The 10,381-nt window shown below is 40.6% G+C and overlaps 1 pseudogene; it reads left to right on the top strand.

Annotated features, from left to right (window-relative positions):
* The first annotated feature begins 4,627 nt into the window (after positions 1-4,627).
* LOC129632109 (programmed cell death protein 10-like) lies at positions 4,628-5,278 on the top strand (annotated as a pseudogene).
* Positions 5,279-10,381: the final 5,103 nt, after the last annotated feature.

The raw sequence follows: 10,381 nt of genomic DNA, 5'->3' as shown, positions 1-10,381 counted from the left end.
AAGAGTCAGACACACCTGAGCAACTAAGCACCCAATCTTCATTCCAGCTTGTGATTCATCAGCCCTACATTTCACATGATGTACTCTGCGTATGAGTTAAATAAGCAGGATGACAATATACAGCCTTGACGTACTCCTTTCTCGATCTTGAACCAGTCCGTTATTCCATGTCCAGTTCTAACTGTTGCTTGTTGACCTGCCTAGAGGTTTCTGAGAAGGCAGGTAAGGTGGCCTGGTATTCCCATCTCTTTAAGAATTTTCCAGTTTGTTGTGATGCACACACATAAAAGCCTTTAGTGTAGCCAGTGAGGCAGAAGTAGATGATTTACTGGAGTTCTTTTGATTTTTTTGATGATCCAACAGATGTCAGCAATTTGTTCTCTCCTTCCTCCATCTTTTCTAAATCCAGCCTATACATCTGAAAGTTCTCAGTTCACATACTATTGAAACATATACGATCTTCGTGTACCACAACTAGATCCAGGTGCTACCTGAATTCATCTAAATATCTGGATCTTCTTGGTTCATTTTTCTTGGACCTTGGTTCTCTTCTCCACCAGGCTCTCTCCTTATTGGGGCAAGATGGCCACCAGCTGCTCCAAACTCACATCTACCCTTTCAGTAACTCCAGAAGAAGAAGCATTCTTCTTTTCTTGTTTCAGGATCATCCTATTTGGAATACCTCAAGTCATTTACCAATCCTTGAACAAATCTCTAAGCCAGAGTGACAGTGTATTCTAATGGGCTTCCATTTCAGACCTACAATAAGATCTAGAGCTGGTGAGGCTAACCACCCAAACCACACACACCCAGAGCGGGGAAGGGGTGGCTCCCTGAGAAAAACCAGTGTGTTATTACCAGCAGAAATGACAAAGTGACACTGAATGAGCTGAATCAATCTATGTCCATTACAATAAAAGTAAACAGTAATCATATCTCGTGGGCTATAGCTATGTAGAGTGGACCTAGCACATGAATGTTTATTCAGTGCTGGTCTGGATAACTTTTTACATAGACATGTTTGTCCAAAGGCATGGACCACCATCCCCATGACAGCCCTGTTTGTTCTTTTTTTTTTTTTAATTTATCTCCTTTCAAGAGAACAGTCCCAGTAACAGAAGCCCTCCCATCTCCTTCAGTCCTGTCTCTGCCAGTCAACAGCCACTGCTAAAGGTAGAAGAGAAAAATCTCCTATCACCTTGATAGGCCTCCTACTCAGGTGTATTTTTGTTCCTTTACCTAACGCTGAAGGCTATCTTTATTTTCTCCCCTACTGAGTGGTTTGATGACTGTCTGCTTTAATCATTAAAGAGATTTAGAAATTCGCTAGGGGGAAAATTGTAATCCTTGCAGAACAGGAATATCTGAAGTGCTTTTTCTATTAATGACCTTGGCCCTGAAAAGGAATCTGAGCACCAGAGATATATTGCCAGCCTCCAGGCCTGGGGAATGAAGACTTGCTTCTCTGCCTCCTTGTCCTCCATCAGCAGCTGGCCCCAAGGCATCACCGGTCTCGATTAGACCAAGACAAGTGCTTTCAAGTCCATTTCCTCTTTCCAGCCTGTTCTGGGCCACAGCCCAGCTCAGGTAAGCTCCCTACTCTTGCCATAATTCAAACAGCCACCCCAGAAGTCCCAGAAGAAATGATCTGCCTGCAGCCTTGAAGCTTTGTCTTAGGAGAACTCAACTCCTTTTTAGGATACAAAGGGAAGAATACTTAGAGTAAATGAGAAGATATGAAAACTAAGAGCTGTTATCTAGGCAACCAAATTCTTTCTTCTTTCCTAAAAGCAAGGAAGAGAGTCCAGCAGTGATTTCTTCAACACTAAAACCTGCTTGTCCCCTGTTCAAACCCTTCTCTGGCTCCCTAATGTCTTAGAGATAAAAATCAACCTCTTGAGTGTACCTTCCAGGCCCTGTGTGATCTGGCTCCTACTTCATTTCTAGTCTCGGTTCTGTTCGTTTTATCCCTCCACTTTGTTTCACCGTGTCTTAGAAAAACCCGTCTTGCTCTTGCCAGAAAGCTTACAAGTGCATTCTCCCTATGTAACGTGTTTCTCTACTTGGTTACCATATTAGTTTCCTTTTGCCCCTCTAACAAATTACCACAAACTTGCTGGCTTGAAACAACATGAGCGTTTAAGGACACTGGCTGGAGACACCTGAGAATATCCCAATTTGCAAATTCCATCCCTCTTCATTCCATGTCACTTCTATTACCATGTTTGTGAAGTTAATTTATTCTGTTTCTCTAACAATTACAGAGAGAACAGTAATAAAATATCCCAGTGTGATTCTGGATTTTTTCCATTTATCACTTTAGCTATGTCATTTTTTGCTTCAAATATTAAGCTCTTTTAACAGGTACATGAACACATATGATGGTTAAGTCTTCCCAACAAACTGACAATTTAATTAATATGAAATATCCACTTTACTTTTGGTAATACTCCTCTGACCTGACATCTACTTTGTATAATATTTACATAGCTGCATCCTCTTTCTTAAACTAACTGTCAACCTTATGTATTTTCTTCCACTCTTTTACCTCCAATCTATGTCTTTATATTTAAACTGTTTCTCTCAGGAATGGCATATAGTTAGGTCTTACTGTTTATCTAACCTGACGACCCTGCCTTGTAAAGTACTGTTCTATTTCTTTAATGTAGTTGTTGGTTAGCATATATTTAGGTCCACCACTTTTTATTCCCTTGCCATTTATTCCATTTACTCCATCTACTGTGTTGGCCAAAAAGTTCACTGGGATTTTCCCATAAAATGTTATAGAAAAACCTAAATGAACTTTTTGGCCAACCCAATATTTCATCTGTTCCTTTGTTCCTTCTTTTCTCCATTATTATTTGAGTAAACTGAGTACTTTTTAGTATTGCATTTTCTCTCCTTTGACTTTTGAACTATATCACTTTGTGTTATTTTCCTTAGTAACTTCTCTAGAGTAACACTGTCTGTTAGAAATACAATGTGAGCCACATATGTAACATTTACAGAATATCTCAATTTTTAGTTCACATATTACCAAACTTAAAAAGCAGTTAAATTAATTTAATAATACATTAACCTAACATAATCTAAATATTATCACTTTAACGTGTAATATGATATTTTAGATTCTAAAATTACATTCATACTACCTTTGAAATCTGATCTGAATTTTCACACCTGTAGCATATCACAACTGTTAAAGTGAAAGATAGTTCTGTAAAAACAATAAAATGGTGCCTCATAGAAGAATGCGTACACCACTTCAGTTTTTCATTTAAATTTAAGTAATTAAATGACAAATTCATCTCCCCAGTTGTATAAGACACATTTCAAGTGCTTAGTAGCCCCATGTGGCCAGTGACTGCTGTATTGAACAGAACCGCTCTGGAGTTCACAACATGTACATTTAATTTATCACAGTCCAGCCTAAAATAATATTAAGTTCTTAATTAGCAATGAAGTTCTCCCACAACAGCACAGTTCCATTTATCATTCCTCATACTTTGTGCGATATTCACTTATCTTTTTCTTCCATCTATGAATATAGACCTTGCAACACAAGGTTATGATTTCTGCTTTAAGCATCCTATAGTCACCCATCAAAAAATGGACAGAAGATCTAAATAGACATTTCTCCAAAGAAGACCTCAGTTCAGTTCAGTCGCTCAGTCGTGTCCAACTCTTGGCGACCCCATGAATCGCAGCACGCCAGGCCTCCCTGTCCATCACCAACTCCAGGAGTTCACTCAGACTCACGCCCATCAAGTCAGTGATGCCATCCAGCCATCTCATCCTCTGTCGTCCCCTTCTCCTCCTGCCCCCAATCCCTCCCAGCATCAGAGTCTTTTCCAATGAGTCAACTCTTCGCATGAGGTGGCCAAAGTACTGGAGTTTCAGCTTTAGCATCATTCCTTCCAAAAAAATCCCAGGACTGGTTGGATCTCCTTGCAGTCCAAGGGACTCTCAAGAGTCTTCTCCAACACCACAGTTCAAAAGCATCAATTCTTTGGCGCTCAGCCTTCTTCACAGTCCAACTCTCACATCCATACATGACCACAGGAAAAACCATAGCCTTGACTAGACGGACCTACAGATAGCCAAAAAGCACATGAAAAGATGCTCAAGGTCATACATTATCAGAGAAATGCAAATCAAAACTACAATGAGGTACTACCTCACACCAGTCAGAATGGCCATCATCAGAAAGTCTGAAATAATAAATTCTGGAGAAGGTGTGGGAAAAGGGGGACCCCTCCTATACTGTTGGAGAATGTAAATTTGTACAGCCACTATAGAGAACAGTATGGAGGTTCCTTAATAAACTAAAACTAGAACTACCATGTGATCCAGCAATCCCTCTCCCAGGCAAATATCTGGAGAAGACGCATGAACTCCTATGTTCATAGCAGCACTATTTACAATAGCCAAGACACGGAAACAACCCAAATGTCCACTGAGAGATGATCAAATAAAAATGCGGTAGGAAGAGGGCTCCAAAGGTGGGAAGTGAAGTCAGTGCCTCAGTAGCCGAGGAGAACTGTAGAAGGAAGAGCCAAATGTCGACAGAGATCTATGATTCAGTTGCAGTTTCATAATGTGGTCTCCCTAAGGAGTTGGCTTTTCAATGAGGATGACAATGGAAGAGATGAAGCTGAGACCACTTCTGTGGTTTCTATGACCCTCTATGCAGTCATGTATCCTGTGTTTAATGAGATAGAATGAGTAAATCTGTCTGTAACTCAGACACTGAGAGTAGCTTTCATCAAGGCTGAAAAAAGAAAATCCATAACTCATACAAGACATCATTATGAAAATTTTAGGAACAAAAAAATGTAGAAGTCAGCTTCACAGAGTCCCTTCTTCAAATGACAGCTGATGATGTAGAAGAGTATATGATTAAACGACCAGAGCCAGAACTCCAAGACCTAAATGAGAAGGCACAAGCACTTAAACAAATTCTCGGTAAGATCCCAGATGAGACCAATGACAGAGTGAGGTTTCTGCAGACAGTCAAGGAAATAGCAAGTACAGTAAAAGAACTTCTTGATAAAAAGCGATCAATGTCTTCAAGAAATATCAATACCAGAACCACAGGGCACTTGAACACCAAAATAAAGGGTCTGTGAAGTACTCCAAAAGTTTCAGTGATACTCTGAAAACCTGTTTTAAAGATGACTAGGCAATAAATGTGTTCATAAGCGCCAACCAACTAATTCATCAAACCAACTTGATACTTCAGACCTCAAAACTATGGCCTAAAAGTTGTATATGTTAAGAGATATACTTCTCATTGGCAGCATTGGATTGTCTTTATCCATAAATTTTAAAGTTTGACTGTATAAATTATCAGTCCCTTCTGAATGGACCTAATAATCCAGGATGTTGAATAGGATTACTGGCATATTACACCATGTTTTTGTAAAATATAGCTTCATCATAATCACACTGAAGATTTTGCATCACTTTTGCTATTATCATTCTTTTAAGAATGCTAAGCCAAAAGAATTTATGCCTTAAAGTGTCATTATATAACTTTCCTTAAAATAATTATAAATATTGAGGTTTGTTTCTGACATTTTAACTTGAAAGTGATATGCTACAAGATAGTACTTTAACAACATTTGCTGCCAAATAATCAATAAATAGTTTACATCTGTTAAATATTTCTTTACTTGAAAATATGCATATATAAATATATATATATATATATATATATAATCAGAAGACCAAGATGACTGTGTAATGTCTAAAGAGCTTCTAACAGGAGTTTATTAGCAGTTTATCAGATAATAAAGCAGTAAGAATTCCTATTTTTCTGTCCTTAATCACTCTGGGCAAAAAGTAGTTAATGGAGATATTTTTGCTAGTTATTATATCTGAGGTACTGAGTATTTTTCCAAACTTTGTTTTAAGAGACTTATGAGAAGCAGATGGCAGTTTACAGCGCCATCACACTATACTGCCACTTTTGAACTCTATGATGATGTAAGATTAAGTCTTTCTGATTTGCTGGGCCCTAATAAGCTCTGCACCTTTCTTCTATAAACAGCCACAACTATAGTAATTTGAAGCCATACCGGTGCTAGCTGCGCACATGGAGCACAGAAAGATTAGTACCTGTTCCATACGAGCCACCTGATATGTAGCAAAGCTGGAATTCCAGTGCCGACCCGGAGCCCATGCTGTCAGCCACTATGTTATGCTGCTACCGGCATACAGAGAAAAAACCGACAGTGGACAATCTGCCTACCCACTAATCCTCTACTGCTCCCAAGATGCCCCCCTCCTTGTCAGGTGTGAAATCTGCCCAGAAGAGTGGTCCCACATCCTAGACATCACTGAAGTAGCTTGAGTCCCAAGCAGGAAATCCCACAGTATTCCCAGACCTAAAGCCACGGGAGTAGGAAAAACACCGTCCTTTTACAATAAGCTTAGGGTTCTTCCCCTGTTCTGGGTGCATCAGCCACCCCTGCTCTTGACTCCTGCTTTACCCCGCTACTCCTCTCTCCTCTTCTTGTCATTAATTACCTCTGCAGACTTCTGGTGTCTTCAAGCCAATAGCTCTGAGCTCATTCTGTCTACCCAGAGTCTGGTTGCTCTTAACCTACACTCTGCCTCCAGTCACAAGCTGCAAAGTCCTGCATCCCACAGATTAGTGATAACACTCAGCCTCTTCTGATGTGCCAGCACTAGAACTGTGTCCTCCTGTGTCCCTTTCACCCTGTACGACACCTGTATGGATGCTCTGGAATCCGGTCAGACAAGAAAATGACCAAAGTTCTCACTGCAGTGGGCAGCAGACACTGGGATTCTGTCAGAAAAGCATTAGCTCTTCAGGATGACATAATTCAACCATTGCAGAGACACTCTGAAGCTCTCTTAAATGAACCAAATGGCATCTTTAGAAAGCTTTTGAGATTGCCCACATCCAGCATCACTAGGTTATTTCTAAACATTTCAAAAGCTATGTTTGCATTCAAAATATATTGTACTTTTACATGACTCAGTTGGCTCATACCCCAACCCCATTTTATGGTTAAAGAGAATGATGCTGAGAGGTTTTAAATTATCTACTTTACATCAGTGGCTCTCAAAATTTAGTACGTGTAAGATACACTTCAGGCGAGAACAAAAATGGGTTTGCTGTTCTAGTTTTTTAAAATTTGCACTTTCCAAAAAGGAATCTTCATTTCTGCCCCCCTCCCCTCCTGTCACCATTCACTTATTCTGATACTGCTAGCCCAATACTTTGAGAAATACTACAGCAGAGTAAGGAAGGGAATCTGTGGATAGAATTCAGTGGTCCATGCACCTGAAAAGGAAAAAAGTTCCCCATCTTTGTTTTCAGGATCCTCTAAGTGAAATTTAGCATTTCCTTCAATGATGAATGTAAGCAGCAGCACATAGTTATATTAACAGTGTCTGTGATGTTGTTACCAATACAAGTTACAGATATTTTTATATCACACGTGTTTTGTAGGAACTTCAAAATACCTTTTACCTTTCACCAGTTCTTCAAAATTACAGTTGTTGTGAGACTTTCTATTATCACATCAATGTGTTTTTTTTTAAAAAAAACATGGCAAATTTCATTTTATTGAGTATTCTTTTTATCTAATATTTGTCTTAGTTACAGCACGTGGGATCTTCAGTCTTTGTTGCGGCATGCAGGATCTTTAGTTGCAGCGTGTGACCTCTTAGTTGAAGCATGTGGGATCTAGTTCCCCGACCAGGGATCAAACGTGGGCCCCCTGCTTTGAGAGCATGGCGTCTGAGCCATTGGGCCACCAGGGAAGCCCCTCAATATTCTGATAATTGTAATTTAATAGAATCGGCATCTTTTGTAATCCAACATCTATTTTATGCATTTAAAAACATTATTCTGAGAAAGGTTGTACAGGCGTCACCAGACTGGTTAAAGGGTCTTTAAAAGTAAAAGAAGACAAAGTTCAGGATCTTCTGTCCTCAGACCTCCCCCTCACTACCTCTAACTGCCACGATGCCCACCTGACCAGGGAAGCCAGTCTACTGGCTGGGTTGAACCAAGGGGGGTCTTTCTCTTAAGAAACAGCCAGCTTTCAGATTGGAGAGACTCTGGGGATTAAAGGAGTAGAATCTAGGCTGCAGTGAATTCCACTGAAAGCCACAGACAGACATGAAGAAGGTGGGAGAGCTGATGTGCACAGAGCAGGCACAGTGACAGAAGTAGAAATTAGCTCCATGAGCTCCAATCTATGGTCTGAGATGGGCTAAAAGAGAAAGACCATTCCAGCCGCCCCATGGCCCAACTGTACTTCCTGTCTTAGACCTGTGTGAGATTCACTTCTCTCCTTATAATCCATCTCCCTCCCCTGTCCTAGTTGGGATTTCGGCTCTTCATGACCACGGCCTTGACTGCAACTGCCCACATGACCCTTATTACTCATTTCAGCATCTGTCCATATTCATTCACAGCATCACTTAGGTCACATCATGGTGAAGAGTCTGTATGTTCAATTCAGATGTGCTGAATGCATCCTCCACCACTTTCTGGTTTAAGAATATGGGCAAGTGGCCTAGAACTTTCTGTGCCTCCTTGTCTTATCTGGGAAAATGGGAACACTAACAGTATTTACCTAAGGTGAGCATCCAATGAATTAATATATCTAAAATACACGCCTGATAGGGAGCAAGTGCTTGGCAATTGTGCACAATCATGATGTCCATTGTCCACAAGCCACAGGGCTTGGACTGTGCATCATCTGTGCCTGCTCACCACAGTTTTCAGTACCGCCCTAGTCAGAGCTAACAGGATGGACAGGCCTCGTCTGGGACAAGCTGCCTCCACAAATTGGCATTTTCCATCAGCAAGCTTAGACTTGCTTTTTGTAAAAAGTTTTCATAACATGAAGATTCTCAGAGTCCCATTCAAGTATTAGAATGGATTTACTTTATATACGATCATTGTTTCTCATATGCTGAGGCTTCTCTGCTTGTCTGGGCCAAAATTACGACATCTCCCCTATCAAGCAGTTGGCTCAGACTTGCTAAGACTGGGACCCCTTACCACAGGGGGTGTGCTGGATACATGTGAGGAGCTGCACACTCACAGAGGAGGACAGTTACTAGAGTATTCCTGAACTGAACACAGTAGCTTCGAGAAAGGACAGCCACCTCTCTAGGCTAACCACCTCATCATGTACATCTCCTCCACCATGTGACCCTGAGCCCTTCTTCTCTTATTTACAAACACCATCAAGCCCCAGGTTCTGAAAATAAACACAGTAGAACTGCTGCTGCTTCCTGGACACACATCTTCCCCAGGGACAGCAGAGCTGTCAAAATGCAGATGCACAGAGAGCTTGTTCCAAGGTTCAATTTCAGATCTCAAATCTATTTGACTTAACCTCTGTACCTCTGTGCTTCCCTTGTGGCTCAGCTGGTAAAGAATCTGCCTGCGGGAAACCTGGGTTCAATCCCTGGGTTGGGAAGATCCCCTGCAGAAGGGAAAGGCTACCCACTCCAGTATTCTGGCCTAGAGAATTCCATGGACTATACCCATGGGGTCACAAAGAGTCAGACATGACTGAGCAACTTTCTTTCTTTTCTTCCTTTCTTTCTGTACCTCTATCTATCATGGGCGTACCCGTCAAGGAAGTCAGCTGGAGTTTAATGTGGAATGCTAGAAAAGCTTGTCTGAGATTTTTTTTTTCCTAACCACCAGGCAATTTCGTTGCTGCCTTTGGGTTTAGTACTTTTTTCTTTCTTAAGTGATTGATGGCATGGTGGTGGACGGTGGGGGACTTCTAAAGTTCAAATAGGCTAAAAACCTCCATCCAAATATAATGAACGGCTGAGTAATACTCCATTGTGTATATGTACCACAGCTTTCTTATCCATTCATCTGCTGATGGAGTATTACTCAGCCATTAAAAAGAATACATTTGATGTTTAGAACAGTCTTGTGAACTCTATGGGAGAGGGAGAGGGGGTATGATTTGGGAGAATGGCATTGAAACATGTATAATATCATATAAGAAATGAATCACCAGTCCAGATTCGATGCAGGATACAGGATGCTTGGGGCTGGTGCACTGGGATGACCCAGAGGGATGGTATGGGGAGGGAGGTGGGAGGGGGATTCAGGATTGGGAACACGTGTACGCCCGTGGCAGATTCATGTTGATGTATAGCAAAACCAATACAATATTGTAAAGTAATTAGCCTCTAATTAAAATAAATAAATTTAAATTTTAAAAAAAAATGCTGAATAAACTAAAAAAAATATATATATAATGAATGAATAGTATAATTAACCAAGATAAGTGCTGGTCTAATTCTTAAAGCCTACAGATAAAAATAGTGAAATTCCCCCATTCCTTCATTATACTCTTTAATC

This window comes from Bubalus kerabau, chromosome 17 (genome assembly GCF_029407905.1).
Source record: "Bubalus kerabau isolate K-KA32 ecotype Philippines breed swamp buffalo chromosome 17, PCC_UOA_SB_1v2, whole genome shotgun sequence".
Lineage (NCBI taxonomy): Eukaryota > Metazoa > Chordata > Mammalia > Artiodactyla > Bovidae > Bubalus > Bubalus kerabau.
This window is presented reverse-complemented; position numbering and strand designations above follow the sequence as displayed.